The 16,739-nt window shown below is 40.3% G+C and overlaps 1 protein-coding gene across 1 annotated transcript in view; it reads left to right on the top strand.

Moving 5' to 3' along the window:
- The window catches only part of SPAG16 (sperm associated antigen 16), a 363,638-nt gene that overhangs the window by 262,064 nt on the left and 84,835 nt on the right, over nucleotides 1–16,739 (top strand). The gene's annotated exons all lie outside the window — the stretch shown is intronic.

The following is a 16,739-nucleotide window of genomic DNA, read 5'->3' as shown; positions in this document are numbered from 1 at the left end:
CTAGGCACAGGAATTGAATTAACCAGTTATTTTTCATCATCAACCATGTATTACCATGTCAGCAATACTGTGAGTGCACATTGCATTTTCATTTGAAGATGGGCCATTCTAAAACATTTTTGTTTTAAAACAATCTTCAGTTCCAAAGCACAGACAAGCATTCTTGTTGCAGCACAGAATTAGATCCTAGCTTAGGAAATGGTTTTACTCACAGCTAGTGCAACATGATATACTACAATAATATATAACATAATATATATAGGCACATTGAAAAATAAGTATACATTTGTATTATGTGTTCATAAAACATAAAGCTTGTATAGAATATGAGAGATAATAAGGAATCGTTAAAGAAAAATAATAGGATGGTGTTTTGTCATAGTGACCCTCATTCTGTGGAATGCATATTATCAATATATTGAGTTGCTTGGCAGAAAACTTTGACATCAAATTCCATATTATTTGTGTAGTGATTTTATGGATCTTTCTGCTGTATCATTAAATAAGGTATTTCCATTTTCCAAGGGAGAAAAAATGCATTGACAGTGTCCAGTTTTGGGCAGTTTCCCAAAGACAGGTTTAACCACTATTGTATTTATGTCTGTAATTTGGAATAAGATCTCATTTTTTTGTTCAGGATGATTTGAAGAAGTTTCACATCTTTGTTTATGGTGTATCATGTTGGGTCATTTGCAGCCAAATCCCACCCCTGAAAAATGCAGTTACAATATTTCTGCCAGATGGAAACTTTTGATTAGAAGGCTTATCAGCTTCAAGTAATCTAAATGGGCACATTTTTCTATCATCTGGACAAAATCCAAATTTTTTTCTGCAGAAGTAACCACACAACAGAGACATCAAATTGGGGTGGATGACCACAGAGAGGCAGAATGCAAATGGAAGTAATTCCAGCTGGCTGAAGATAGGCAAATACCTGGCTGAGACATGCTGTACCTGCCTGCAAGAGGGATAGAGCAGATAAAATATATCCTGTGTTTAACAGCCTGTTGGGAATGGGACATCTGCCTCAGTCAGGACCTCTGCCTGTGGAGCAGCTTGTGTTGATTTTCCTTATCAAAACATGGCTCAGTTTCCCGCTGTATCCCTCAGTCTCTCCAGCTGATGTTACACCTCCCAGTGTAAAATACTTGACTGCATTAATAGTCAGACACAAATTGTTCAGCTCTTGCAGGTGGATTTAATTGCTAGATTAGAGAGCCATGGTTGAGCAGGTTTTTTTCCTCTGCCCAATAATTACTTAAATTAAAGCTAATAACGATGGGAGAGGTTTATGAGAAGTTCGGCGGTATCAGCAAACAAGATTGAGGTCAGAGACAGGAAGGCCCCAGCTAATAGAAGAATCTGGTTTGCTTTCTTTTGTATTGTTCTCCAGTCATTATCTTTGCAGATGTAGTGCAGACAAGCTCATCTTACCTTTTGGTTTTAAGTGGTGTTACCTTTGTGAGTATGACATGTGCCAGGTGGGAGGTGCTTCCCAAAGGAAGAGTTTGTGAGTTACTGGGGTTCTCCCAGTGGCATTTTTGGGGATGAGCCTTGGTGGTCCAGGCCTAAATGCCTGACCAGCACTGTTAGTTAAACATTTCCTAAAGCCATTTCCTGCTTTATCAGAGCCACACTCAGATCTTAGATAAATTAGTGACAAAAGTTGTGTATAAATCTTTCTTTAGCTGCACTCTGCCTCAGCTTTTCTTTAGCTCAGCTTAAAGGTGGACTTTTCCATACTTGTGAATAAACAGAAAATAATTACATTAGTAATTACCACTGCACTTCATGGGGATTTTCTGCTTTGTCTCGTGCTTTCTGCAACAAGCTTATGGGCTTTCAGTGAGAGGTGATGGAGCTGCCTGGGGCTCAGCCTGCTGATGATAATGCTCTTCAATACTGTGTTTAATATCAGAAATTTTTCCAATGTCATACACAATTAACATGTTCTTTGAAATCTGCATGCTGTGAATAGCTGACCAGAGTTACTGTGCAAGATGGACCACAGAATAACTGATTTTTAAACTAAATTCACTTTTACTTTTTTATGTGCAAGTCAAGCAGCATCTCCACATCCATATATTCTTGTGTAGCATTCATGCATCCCTGGAGCACCCTCTTGTCATTACGTTTAGTGTTTCCAGTCACTGTTTAGACAATGTAAATGAGATTAATCACAACTTAGCATTGCATATGTAAGAGAAGGTGCAGAAGATTCCAGCTTGTGTGCTATGATGTATTTATTTATTGTCACAGCACATTAAAACAAACAAACCAAACAAGCCCCACTTCACAGCAACAATCCAAAATCAAGAGCAGTTATGGTAAGGCTGAGGGCAAGTAAAGAATATTTGGAAAAATGCACTGCTTTATTTTAGGCTCTGAGCAGGTGTTAACATTCAACCTGCTTCCATCCAGGGTGGGCTGTGATGCTCTCAGCACAAGCAAATAACCTTTCCGTGCTTCTGACCATCCCCAAGGGCTATAGGTGTGTGTCTTATTCTGAGGAAAAGTGAATTAAAATAATGTAAAAGCTGTAAATGAATGTGGAAGTTGAGAAATGAAAGGATCAAGATTATCTTGTGATACAAGCCGTTTATTTTAGGAGACAATTCTAGGGATGCAGGAGACACATTGACAGTGAACAGATGGTACCACTGTCAGCCATGGTGGGGTCAGGGCAACTGCTCAGTGTTGCTCTCTGAAAGCAAACTTAATTTGCTTAATTACACATCACATGACATCACCCAGCACCATTACCACAAGACAAACATTGGTCCAATGGGTGGCAATTGTTTGCTGTTCCTTTGCAGCTGTTCTTGGTGTCAAATACCAGAGACAAATTTTCATCTCTATATTACCCACCCTTTTACTGAACACAGAATTATTGACAGCATTTCTGGGATGTCATCACTGGACCATTTTCAATACTTGCACTTGACATTATTTGGGCTATTGCTATAATGTTAAAGCCACAAGCAATCCCCACATGGAGGGGGGGCATGGAGATTCGAGCTCAGATGGTTAGAATTTCCACTGATATTAAGACATCACGTAAAGTTCCAAAATTACAGTTTTCACATCCCTGATCTGGTAACAATCACCACAACAGAATTTGCAGATGAGGGTGAGGTGCCCTCTCAATTTTCTCTTTGATTTCCTCAGTTTTGGTTGGTGTATTGACTGCAAAGACAAGCTGGTATTAATGTGACGGAGCCAGGTGTCTGACTTTGCTCCTTCTTTCTTCCTTTCCTTCACACTTTGGTTAATTGATACCCCTTAAGAGGCACTGGGGAGATAAAGCTTCATCTTGGTAGAGTGGACTTTTCTAGGAGGGAAGAAGCTCTCCTTTGCTGGGAAGCCTACAGTGGATTTTGGAGGCTGAATCAGCAGTGGGTGCACCTGCAACTTTCAGACCTCAGGAGGTGACTGAGGCCACTGTGTCCATGTATAAAGAGAGCTGGAGCAGGACAAGATCTTTACCCTTTGTCCCACTTGTTTTGCTGTTTCTGGAACTTGCTTTTTGTATTTGTCTCCTTCTGATTACAATTACAGTCACACTTGATGGGAGGAGAATCCTCTAGCACAGAATTTAGCATTAATCTCTTTAGAGGCATCTGATTTTGTCCACATGGAGCAATTATGTACTGACATTAATGTGTGTTTTTCCCTATGCCTCCCATGTCTGACTCGAAAGCTTTTTTCATTACAACACTTTATTGCTCTGTGTTCTTTAATCTCCGAGGCAGATTACTTGATAACATCAATTGATTCCTTAGGGTGCTTTTCCCCTTGTGGTTCAATGTCTGAGCTCCTGCCTCAATTCTGACTATGTATACGCTGTTATAGGCAATACAGCCTCAACTTGGGTAATTTTTACTTGATTGAAGCTCTTGGCTATTAACACAACCTTCTGATCAGTGATTCTGAGTATTGAGAAAAAACAAAACATGAAGGATTAAACAACTGTTAAATTAAGTGCTTTTTCTCCCCCTTCCCCAGTCTCATCATGAGCCAAACCTCTCTCCTTCCCCCTTCCTGCTCTCTTCTTGCCTTGTTTTCAGTGTGGGCTGTGCTCCATCATCCCAATTCCTTTGGGGCAGCAACAGGGGATGCAGGAGGAGTATCATTCTTTGGATTTATCCCGGCACTTGACTTTTCATTCAGACAACTCCCAGTTCTGGTTACTGCTGAGTTCAGACTTGCTACAGTGCTATAACTCCTCCTGACAGGGCAGCAAGGTGATCAGGCTGTGGTTTTGGAGCAAATCTTTTAAATCTTTGAAATGTTTGCTTTTTGCATAGAGAATTGAGACTTATTTTGCTTCCTTCTTTGCTTCTCATTCAGGTCTTTTTTGAGTCCATTTGTAGCTGTACATCACTTGTTCCCATCAGGAGTTGCTTAATCTCTGTCCCTTCAGAACCTTTTGCTTTGCTATGCTCAGCATTCCAAGATCTGTGTGTTGTCTCTGCATCCCTGTATCCATTTCTGTACTAACTAAGGATTCATATGGTCTGTTTCTGTTGAATATAATTGATCCACATTCTCACAGATTTTGATTAATGAGCACAAATGCAGCCACCTGGATATCTTAGTTCACCATTTATTATTTGATAATCAGCACTTTTAGGTCTTCACTTTCCTCTTGGCTTCAGCGCATGTGCAAGTGCTGTGTCAGGGCTGTGTTTCTGATCTGTCTGCCTCCTCCGTCCCCTGCAGAATCTGGCCAAGTAGTAGTTAGGGAAAACTCCCCTTCTTTTCTTCCAAAAGGGGATAGGGCTAAACACCAAAGTCAGGCCTTTAGCTTTACACTGGCAAGTTTCCAGCAGTGATGGCTCTCCATTTCTCCTTTGTCCTGTCCATCCCTCTCTTTTTCTATTTCTCTTCAGTCTGAACTTGAGTATACCTTTATAAAACTCCCCTTTAAAGCCTGTGATACATGTTTGGCCCATGTTTGAATGTGGATCCCTACTTTAAACTGATGGGTGGGAGATAAACTTTCAGGTCCATTTGTTGACCAAGCTGGTTTTATACAAGCCAAAGATTTTCAAAAGTGATGCCTTGGATAGAAGGAGTACTGGTGGGCTGGTTCACCTCAGCCACACTGAGAAAAAGGTTTTGTCCTTTGTGCCTCAAGGTGAAATCCCTGCTTTGGCAAAGCAAATGCTGTTGCCCCAGTTGTTTGACACTGCCCCAGCATTGATGTTTTGTCCCTAGGCAGCCCGCCCAGCCCACGTGTTTGCACTGGTGAATCCATTAGTGGGCTCCCTGCAGAGATTCCAGCATGGTGTGAGTTGGTTTATACAACCCATGACCTATTTTCCACCCTGATCATGCTGCTTCGCCTGGGAAGTCGGATCAACAAGACGTCCCTGTCAGCCTCTTTCCCTGAGGAGTGCTTACAGCGTCTGTTGACCATCCTTAATTACTCCTATGGTCAGCATGGGAGTAAAAGGATGTGTTGGAAGACTGAATTATTCAACAGTAATTCCTTGTCTCATAATTCTCACTCGTTCCCTCTCTGCTGCTGTATGCCATTTTTTCTCATTCACAACATCTATTTTCCTGACCATAAAAATTCTTTAATTTGGAGGCAATGGGTAGATTTGACTTACACAAATAAGAGCTGATTGACAGATCATTTTGTCTCCTTGTTTCATGGGGTAGGAAACTATCACTCTCCTTATTTCTGACTGTTGCAGTTTGCCAAAGGGAAAAAGCTGGCAATGAATTTTCCTCCTTTGTTCATCAGGGGGTGAGCTGTGCTGTGCAGTATTTCCGTTGTGTCATGACCATTTTTCAGTACAAGCAAACACCACAATATTTAAATATGCTGAAAGGGAAAGAAAAGGGATCCTTAAAATATATGACTTTATTTTCAGAACAGACATAATTTTAAATGTATGAAATATTTGTCCTTTGGAAAGGAAAGGGAGGTGGCTTGGAACTCCTGTATTTTACATTTTTTGCCCTGATTGCAGATAGTGTTTTGTGTCTGGCTGTGTTTGCTGAGCTAATGAGGGTGGGGACTGTGCTACTGCAGGCGATTGCTTTGAGCACTGAGCACTTTGAAGAGATTAGCCCCATTGATATTCCCTTCATCTTTGTTAGAGGGGCATGCTTGCTTCCCTGGAGTGCCAGGAGATGGACAGCTATTTAATAGAGCCAGCCTTTTTCAAGTACAGGCTGTACTCCTGAATATCCCCATCTCCCTTGCCTGCAGATTTCCCACATAAAAACAATGTTCTGGAAGCCAGGGTTGTTCCTCATTAGAGCAATATATTGACCTGATAGGGTGGTTTTTGAGGACCTGAGGTTGACTGGGTTATCATCTGTTTGGTTAAATGTTATTCTTCAAGGAGAAGCAACAGTTCCAGTAGTTCAGGCAGACAGCCAAAACATGGTGATGAGCAAATTGTTTGTTCCAAGAGTAAATGAAGGGAATGGCCACATGATTTTTGCCATCCTTGTATTAAACTAACAGAAGCTGAAAATTGGAGCTTTATTCATCCCAAGTGGGGCATAACTGATCAAAATTTTGATTCTCCAGCAGCTATATACAAACTGAATTAAAATGGCATGCAAGAAGATGGCTTTTTTTCCTAATCTCATTTTAACTAGGCACAGTCTTAAAAGAATAATGTATTCAACCTCTCATCTCTAACATTTACTGCTTTTGTTACTTTACCAGGTTCATGGATTGTATTTTATATTTATTGTTTATATTAATTCCAGCTCACAGAGTGCTGCAATTAGCACATTCCCCCTTTGAATGTATTTACAGTGATAAAAGAGAACACCTTACTTTCACTTAGACTGCACAGCTCCATCCCAAGCCTGGCTTAGATACAAGAGCTTCATCTCCTGATTAACTTACTCCTGCAGACAGTCAGGGATGAAGGACCTCTGAAAGTCATCACAGCCTTTCTTCCATGAAAGCTCCTCTTAAATATCGACAGCTTCCAGGTCCTATGTTTTGAGTACAGCATCTGTATGTAAAGAGAGGATCAATACTGCATTCATCATTCATATCCTGTAATAAAGGAAAGGGATTTTTGAAAGATTAGTTTAGTATTTGTGGGTCCTTTCTATGTCTTAAATATGGAAGGTGGAATAGCCATGGCATTCTCTGCCACGGACTGGATAGGTCAGGGAACCTGCAAGGGGACAGCCATTTGCATCTTTGTCACTGCCAAAATTAAACATAAGTTCATCAGTAATCAAGAGTCATTAGTTAGCTGGGAGATTTGTGGGCTGACCCAGACTTGTGTTGGGAGTGGAGAAAACACATTTAGGAAAACAAAGAACCTGGGTAGTTTTATTTAAGGGAAACAAGCCCTGAGAGAGGGGAGAGAGTCCAGAGGGGTTGGGATGCTGTGTAGAAAAAAGTAATTCTTGTTACTGTCTAAGTGTTTCAAGTATGCTGTTTCAAGGATAATTTAGGGAATTTGGTCTGCTCTTTACCCTCTTAGAAAGCAAAATATTTAATATTTTAGATTAAATTTAAACTTGGAGATGTAATGTCGGTTCCATTTTAAAAAAAATTAAAACTGTCCATAACCAGCATTTTTCTTTCTCCTTTGTGGGGGTAAAAACTATGCCAGTCTATGCTGAGTTTGAATAACACACTTTCAGTAATTCAAAACTTACATTTTTAGCAAACATCCTCTTTTTCCAATATTCATTTTTAAAAGTAACCAAAGTCGAAAAGAAAATTATTCATGTGTATTGTGATTACCAAGAAAGTTTTGATTCCTTGAACAGCTCCTCCACTTGGTAAATGGAATATATTAATGAACTAGGTCTTTTCAGAGCTTGGAAAGTGGCACTTCCTTTCAAGACAGAGATCATCTTTGAATGAAAAGTATGCTGTCCTTAGCCTTTTTTTATTTTTATTTTATTGACAAATTGTCACAGGAGCTGAAGTGTGTAATCATCAATAACAAGTGATCCATGGGGCTACGCAAGATATATTGATTAACAATATAATCTCCATACAGATGTCCTAGCAGGGCTTGCTCTTTTTTTATGGGCCAATCTGGGAGTCCTGCTTGCATTTCAAGAGGCAGGTGGAGGAAGGTGAGTGAGACAAAGTTCAGGGCATCTCTGCAGTTGCCTGGCAGCATCTTTGCTGAAAAGGGAAAAATGCCACCAGTTGCTCCAACCACAGGATGTGCAGCCTCTTTTTGTCAAGCCTGCATGGGTACAAAGTAAACCCATTTCCTTGAAAGGAATTCAAAGCCTGAGACAAAATCCTCTTTGTCATGAAAGCATGATTTTAATTTGTTTTTAAGGCTGTTCCACAACTAAGAAAATACTGATTTAGATGCCTTTGAGGCATTTAACTTACAGTGAGGCAGAGTTATTCCTCAGAGAAAATTGGATGTAATTTTAGGATTAGGTAACTGACCTAGGAATGAGAGAGAGAGGGAGAGAGAGTGCAAAGCTTGCATATCCACTTTGTCCAGATGGATATTCACTAGGAAACCTTCAAGCTGCTCATAAATATTGCCTGTCCTTTTTGTAAGGGCTCCCACCAGCAAGCCCATGGTCATTTCCTGGGTAGAAAGAGTTTTTGCATTGAAACTTTTGGGCAATTAAATAAAGTATTTTATTTTCCCTTTATTTTTCTGTGGCAAAATATTATACATAATGATGAAGGGAAAATAAGCAAGGAAAGAAGTTCTATAAACAGCCTCCAATGCCTGACTTGAATATTTGATCTGTTTGTTTGTTTGGGGTTTTTTCACTCTGTAATGAACTTTATTTCTTTGCCTGTTTCTCAACTCACGAAAATACCTTTTATGTAGAACTGTTATCTCTCTGAGTATCAAATGCTCTTGGGGACTAGGGTAAAATCTACTTATTTTCAGTCTTCCTAAACTAAATTGAGTGAAAAAAGGAAGTATCTTAATCCTTTTTTCCCCCCTTCTAGAACACCAAAGAGGTTGTGATGACAGTGAATTCTTTAATGTTGGGCTTATGTCAAACATTATTTCCTCCTTTGACACTTTACATTGCAAGTGAATTTGTGTGCAATACCTCGGTGACCTCGGCACGCACAGAAGAGAAAGAAAAGTAGAGATTTCCTGGTGCGCTGTGGCTCTGCCCAGCTCTGGCACTGGGCAGCAGGAGATGCAGGGGGCAAACAGATAAACCCAGGAAATGCTGTATTTTCCCTGTGGATCAGGGCTCCCAGAACTGGCTCCTCATGCACTTCCATGCTCATGGATCTCTCCTCTGTGAACTTTCTGGTTTGGCACTTCTTTGTATTTCCAGCAGATCCCATAGTCATGTGGAATACCTCCCTGCCTGTGCTTTAAATCTCTTAATCATACATTCTGATTCTCATACTGTGGGAATTATTGAATAATTGTTCCTTGTTCAAACTCTTCCTGCTGGCACATCTTCCCTGCTCTCTTTGCAGAGCTGTAGAGTCTGTGTCTCTTTAATCTCCTGAATACATAAGCCATTCCTCCTCTTTCTTCATTTGTTGCCCTTCTGTAAATCTTATTTTGGGTACTTCTTTTTACAATGGAGAAGAATGAGTCTGGTATGATTTTTTCAAGATGTGCTTAAGTCAGAGTTTTAAATACAGGCCTAATAAGATTTTTTTTAGTTTCTTCTCTAGCTTTTGAGTTTCCCCCCCATCTTAAATCTTGTCATTATAACATGGTGAGGTTTTCAAAGTATCCGTGGTGGCTGGGAGATCTCTGTCCTGAATGACAAAGGCTAATTTACTGTCTGTCACTGGATTTGTATAATTAAGAATACTTTTGTTTATTTGAATCATTTAATGTTTCTCAGAACTCAGTTCCATCTGCCTTTCTATTATTTAACCCAGCATCTTGGGATTCTTCAATCATTCTGTGAATTGTGCTGTTGTCTTGAAAAGCATGAATTTTATATTCTCAGTGTTCACCTTCACATTCTTTAAGAAAAAGAAATTTTTGATGTGCTGACTAGCACAGGTCCCAGAATAAATGTCGCATTCTTCTGGTAATCTGTATTTTTCTCACTTGTCCGTCCTATTGGAAAGATTCCATATTTTTCCCCTCCCAACTTTGGTCATCAAAACTGTTGGGAATTTAAGTATCTAATGTCAGTCAGGTCACCCTTACTCCTGAGCTTCTCGGCACCATCAAAGAGCCAATTTCTGATCAATTTTTGTGCTGTAAAAGCTATGATAACTCCTCACTGTTGTGTTGCATTTCCCCATGCATCAGCTCAATCTGCTCCTTATTATACAACTGAGTTTATTGGACCTGTAAATAAATCCCAGGCACCAGCTGGCAGTTTCTCAGGCTCTTTTCAGAAGTTGCTGTCACATTTGCTACCTTCCATTCCTCTGCTCCTCGGACAAGGCTAAGCAGCTGCTTCAGGAGCAATTTCAGTTAATTTCATATTTAATGTTTTATTAAACTCCTGTTTGAATACTTTCTGCTTCTGGCAAAAATTTCATCACCTCATTCTAAGATTTTAGACTTGTGTTTCCCATTAGGAAGCCAAGCTAGCCTGTCCAGGCTGTGTCTCAGGAGTTACAAAAGCAGTCAGCTCTCTGCACTGCTCTGCCTGGTGGGACTGTAGCTGCTTGGGGATGGCTGGAATAATGCACAGATGCCTTTGCAGTTCAACACAGAGAAGAGGGATTTAAGCTATTGCTATATGGGTCACCTGGCTTACTTTGCATGACCTCATCTTCAAAGGAATGGATGACTATTCCCACTAAAGGAATGAGTCAGCAATTCCTTCAAAGACATCTATCTATACAATAGGAAGTGTTTTGGTTGCTCATCTGAAGTTGCATGTTAAAATTAGGAGTTAAATTGTTAACACTGTCCTGGGAGTGCAAGATTCACTGAATTTGAGAATTTTACTCTACAGTCCATGATAAAAAAGAGGAACTTAAAACATAGTCTGTTAAATCCATTGCCTTCCCCAGCTTCCTTGCCAGAGCTGTAATAGTAGTAGTTGATAACAGCCTGTTATTCAGGATCATCCCTTTCTGTGTTCCAGACTGCAGTCCCAGCTGTCTCTGGTACACAGTTACGTGTATTTGGCCAAACAGGTCTTTCCTTACATCAGTGGAATTAGCCCTCTCCATTTTGTATCCAGTATTGAGGGGTTTTATTTTCTATTGTGTATTCTTTTTCCTTCAATTCCTTGCCCTAGCCAGTCATCCTGAGTGGCATTTGGAATGTACCTGACAGCATAACAGGCATTTATAAGTGACTGAAATTAATGATTATTATTTTAGCTGTGCTTGCAAGCTAAGTTTAGGCACTGGCACAATTAGGAGTCATTGGCTGATTGTCCAGCAAAATAATGGGCTTCATTTAAGCAGATGAAGCCTCTGAGTCAGACCCCAAGCAGGGCAGATCTGTGCCAGTGCTGGCCTTGCTCAGCACTGTGGCTGAGGGGGCTCCTCCACCTTCTTCCCTCCTCCCTTCTTCCCTGGGCAGCTCCAAATGCCAGGAATGAGTGAACAACCTGGCTTGAGAAACTCACAGCCTTCCTGTTCCAGTTCCTACATCTGATGTGGAGTGGTTGAATCTGGGACTGCTGAGTCTTATGATGCAGGTATTGTGAGTGATGTAATTTTCTTCTATTTTTTTTTTCATAAATTAACACATTTATTTGAGTAAATTAGTAGGCAACTCTAATGCTTAATGTGATATTGCAGGCATAGTAAACACAAGGTTATTGAATATAATGAACACTTCTTCTCTGGCATCTGAGCAAATTATAGGGAAAGGAAATGGGAAAGGAAATCAATAAGAAGAACCAAGCCCAGAGAAATTATTAAGCATCACCTCATTCAGAACCCCTCAGCTAATGAAAAAAGGGTGCTCTCCTGAAATAATATTGCCCACAGCCTAATCTGGAAGATACATATGGTGTTTGGAGAGGAGACCAACAGTGTTTGCTGGGAAGTGCTGAGCATCCTCATGGCATTGTGTACCTTGTGCAGCAGGTTCTCTGTGGCAGCCTTGGGTTTCCTGGGCCAAGGTGCAGGATGTCCCAAGTCTCAGCGTTGGTCCTTTGAAGAGAAAAGAAGTCTGAGCCTGTACCCTCCCCTTGCCTTCTGTGAAACTGCAGCATGCTCTGGGTGGCTGTTCTGTAATCCAGCCAAGCCAGCCCCTGCCAGCAGGCACCGTGCTGTGTGTGTAGGGCATCCCCTGCACTGCAGAGCACCCAGCTGGGAAGATGCAGCCTGAACCTGCAGCAGGCTGCTCTGTTTGTCCTGTAGTGGTTGGTTAGCTCACTCATCCCAACTCTGTGAAGTTTTCCAAACACAGCTTCACTGAGAGCCTTGAGAGTTTAAATCTCAGCACGTGCCTGCTGCAGACCCAAGGGCTCCTGGGGCTGCCCGCTTCAAACTCTTCCCTAACCAGGCCTCTGGTACATATTTTATAATAATTCCTTTTCATTCCTTGCTCATTTGTTTTCTGTTGTTACTTCTCTTTTGCTACTACAAAAGCTCTTCTGTTCTTACATTTGATGTTCACTTCTGTGATTTGTCCTGATGTTCTCTGCAATTATAAGTTTGAGTAGTACTGAGGTGAATGAATAATTCAGCAGATCCAAAATGACACAGATTGGGTTGCTCCATAGCTGAGAGCACAATCACACCCATAACACAGAGCTGACATCAATCTTGTGTACAAATACATGTGGATTATGGGCCTGTGGCTCTGCAGTTTTGCTCTTAACATCCATCTTCACAGTCGGTTTGGGCTCTTTGGAATGATGTACTAAAGGCTGGACAAGGAAGTTTTATTTCCAGAAATTTTATTTCCAGAACTTAGCCCATCGGTGTGTGGGGCTGGTCTTTCTGTCAAGATTTGGCAGAGTGGCCATTAGGATCCTGCCCCTGGGAAGTGGTAGATCCCAAGCCCCCAGTTGAATTACTGTGTGAATCTGTTACCTGTGCTGTGGGCACTCTTGTACCATGTGTGCATGAACTCACATGGAGTCCTCTCTTGCATGATCTGATTTGTTCTTCTCTTGCCATTGGTGGAGGAGAGGAGAACTGAAGCCCAGTACAGCGTGGCCATCACCATGGAAACATGCTGGTGGGTACAGCCTCCCAGCAGAGGAACACAGAATCACCAAATCACTGATTGGTTTGGGTTGGGACCTTAAAGGTCATCTCATTCCATCGCCTGCCATGGACCTTCCACTATCCCAGGTCGCTCCAAGCCTGTCCAGCCTGGCTTTGGACACTTCCAGGGAGGGGGCAGCCACAGCTTCTCCAGGCACCCTGTGCCAGGGCCTCACCACCCTCACAGGGAAGAATTTCTGAGTAATATCAAATCTAAACCTACTCTCTGTTAGTTTGAACCCTTCTCTCCTTGTACTGTCCTTGTACTGTAACTCCAGTTCCTGACAGAGTCCTTCTCCAGATTACCTGCAGCCCCTTTTGATACTGAAAGGGGCTCTGAGGTGTCCACACAACCTCCTTTTCTGAATAGTCCCAAATGTCTCAGCCTGATTTCACAGAGGAGGTGCTCTAGTCCCTTGAATCTAGGGATTCAAGCACTTCATGCCTTCTGTAGTCCCGGCCCAACTAAAGTAGAATCACCTTCATATGCTCAGTGATTTAAAAGCAGCGAGCACAGCTCAGCTCATCTACTGCCACATACATAATCAGTTTGGGTGTTTCTAAGCAAAACAAATACTTCCAAAGGAGCTATTGCAAACAGATGGACTAACATTCATAAAATAGGCAGTTCCCTCTTTAAGGGTTTTGTTGGAATAAAATGGATTGGTTTTATTGAGATTTAAACTGCAGTTTGCTTAAATTATTTTTATATTTGCCCATTATATTGTGAGCATATGAAATGGGCAAAATGTTAAGAATAATTAAGCAGAGTGGTCCTGAATACCTTGGCAAGTCTGAAAAAATCATATAGAAAAGAAAGCAGCTATCTGTGGAGCTGACAATTCTACTTATATAAGCCCATCTGTTTACATCTACACCTGTTCCCTAAAGAAGAATACATCTTATGTGAAGAATTCCCACCAGATCCCTCAGACATTTTATTATTCAAGAATGGTCTTCCTGTTTCTTCTCTCTCTGTCCTTTATAAGAAACTATAGAATTAATGTTTTTAGTGTGGTCTCATAGAACATTTGCAAGACAAATTATGGACTTAGCATTAAAATTAAAAGAGTTTGTTATCTTCTGATTTCATAATGAATACAAGCAGTTGCAAGCCACGTGCACATACTTACAGTGGCTCAAAGTCTAGTCTCCTGTTTCTCTTTCCCCTTCCACTTCCTTATTTTCATCTGGAGACCCTCAGAGTATCTCTTGTCAAACCTAAGGTATAGGTTATTTTATATCTAACCGGTCATGTGGAAAGGCTGCTTGCAGGGTGTACACCTCTTTTATTGTAAAACTTATTTTTAAAAGAGAAAGAAGAATTAGGAGCTCCAAACTTTGTGTTTCTCTGTGTCCCTCAGTTTCTGCAAATGTAGAGCTAATGCTGTACATTCCTGGCTGAGGTTCCATCCTTAGAACTACTTCAACAACAATATTGCCTGAATAACGTCAGATATAAGCATGTGGACTTTTTTGATCTTTTTATTAAATCCTGGTATCAAAGTGGATTTATCCACTCTCAAAGATAAGATGGAAGGATGCCAGCTTTTGAAGATCATTTGCATTTCTTTCATTTGGTGGCCTAATCTTCTTCCTACTCTATTGAACTTCAGTAAAATTGCTTTAGAATTCTTAGAACAAAAAAAAACCTCTGAAGAGTTCTAACTTCTGATTTAATTATCAAAGTGTAAATTCTTTACATAAACTGTAGTGACATGGCAAATAAAAAATAAAATGAGGTCAAGTCAAAAAGGAGCAAATTAAATTAGCCCCTTCTAAGAAATCTGGACTTGATTGCAAGTTTTGGATTACAGATTTAGAATGAGGATGGGTTTTCTCCTTGTCAGCTTCTTTGGAACCAAAATTTGTAAATTCATCTCACTTCCAGCAGTGACCTCCCAGCTTCAGGGATTCAGGTGCTTGGAAAAGTGCTCCTCTCTTCCCAGGTAGGAAATTCCATTCTGACCACCAAAACTTTCCTTACTCTTCCGGCTTCCCACCACGGTATATCCTAGTGGAGACTTTCCATGAACTTCCAGCCTTTATTGCCAAGGTAAAATTAGAATTGTTGTGTCACTTCTAAGGGTGAACTTCTTACCTCATTTTTATTCTCTTTGTTGTAAACAGTGGCTAGCTGTATTTAAGTTAAGAATTTATTTCCAGATTGGGCTGTCAGGTATTGGAAGGGGCTACCAAAAAGTGTTGGAGTCCCCATCCCTGTGGTGCTCAAGGATCTCCTGGATGTGGCACACAGTGCTGCTGGCTGGTGACAAGATGGGGATCAGTCACAGGTTGGACTCAATGACCTTGGAGGGCTATTCCAACTTTAGTGATTCTGGGATTTTATACAGATTTCTCCATATCTCTCTAGATATTTGGGTACAATAGTCTTCAGCTGTTCAGCTGTAATAAAATACCTTTCCCAACCCATCCAGTGATTCCAGCCGTCCAAAGCATGGATTAAAGGAGAGGTTTATATTTAAGAATATATCACAGCTACAGAAATTCAGAGTATTATGGGATTCTCTGTCAAGACTGCTGAAGATACTGTCTAAAACACTTTTTAACTGCTTGGCTCTATCAGCTGTGGGGAGTTATTGTCTCTATTTCCAAACAGTTAGCAGATAAAGCCTTAAAGGCTTGGAGTAATCCCAATTGTACAGTGAGTCAATTTATGGGGAAAATATCTCTGGGATCAGAAGTTAAAACTTTATTACAGATAGCTCAGATATTGGGCTTGATTTATTTTTTATATCTTCTGTAGTGACATGAGTGAATTGTCTACAGAAAGGCCACATCATACTTATTACAGAGTAAAGGGCATGTTGGAGAGGGAGTTGCTTCTTCATGGGTCCAAAACATTTCTTCCATTTGCAGCAGAACAGAGATACAGAAATAAAAGATTTTTTTTAGGCTGTTGCAACAACTTATCAACACAGTTATTATTGCTTTGAGTATGCTTGAAGAGAGTTTGCATAAATGTCTTTGGACATGCCAAAGAAAATTGTTTCATCTGACGATAGAGTTTGAGTTTATTTGATGCCTTCCTAAAACTCAAGCATTAATTTAAACCAAGCATTAATTTAAATCATGCAAGGCAAGGAGAAGGAAGATTTAATGATTTTCATTTGGTTATATCTTAGCAATATGCTTAGAACTGAAAATTCCTTGTGCTTTTGGGAACTGAAAACTTTTATTTTACTGTGAGACATGGAATATTTGCACTAGATATAGACCTTAAGGGAAAAAAAACCCCATATTTTCAAAGATTTCTTAAAATCATATATAAAAAAGTTCCTACAGCCATCATTATTTTTTCACACTTCTGTGAGAAGGATGTATGGCATTCTTCTGAGAACACATACTTTATTTTAAATTAAAGTGAATAATGCACTGAGATTATAACTGGCTGCAGTGTTTTATTTCTGATTTTATTTCCATGGTCTGTGTAATACAGGCCATAATTTAGGATTGTATTTTTTGAAAGACAGTGTTTCTTTAAAGGTTTTAGGTAACAGTGTAAAATTCATGAAAAAAATCATACCATGACTGAGGAAATTCTCATTGTTTATACTTTACTTGTTTCAAATAAGATGAAATTTGTGAAACATTATTGAATTAGAACTGA

The sequence above is a fragment of the Taeniopygia guttata genome, chromosome 7 (genome assembly GCF_048771995.1).
Source record: "Taeniopygia guttata chromosome 7, bTaeGut7.mat, whole genome shotgun sequence".
NCBI lineage: Eukaryota > Metazoa > Chordata > Aves > Passeriformes > Estrildidae > Taeniopygia > Taeniopygia guttata.
This window is presented reverse-complemented; position numbering and strand designations above follow the sequence as displayed.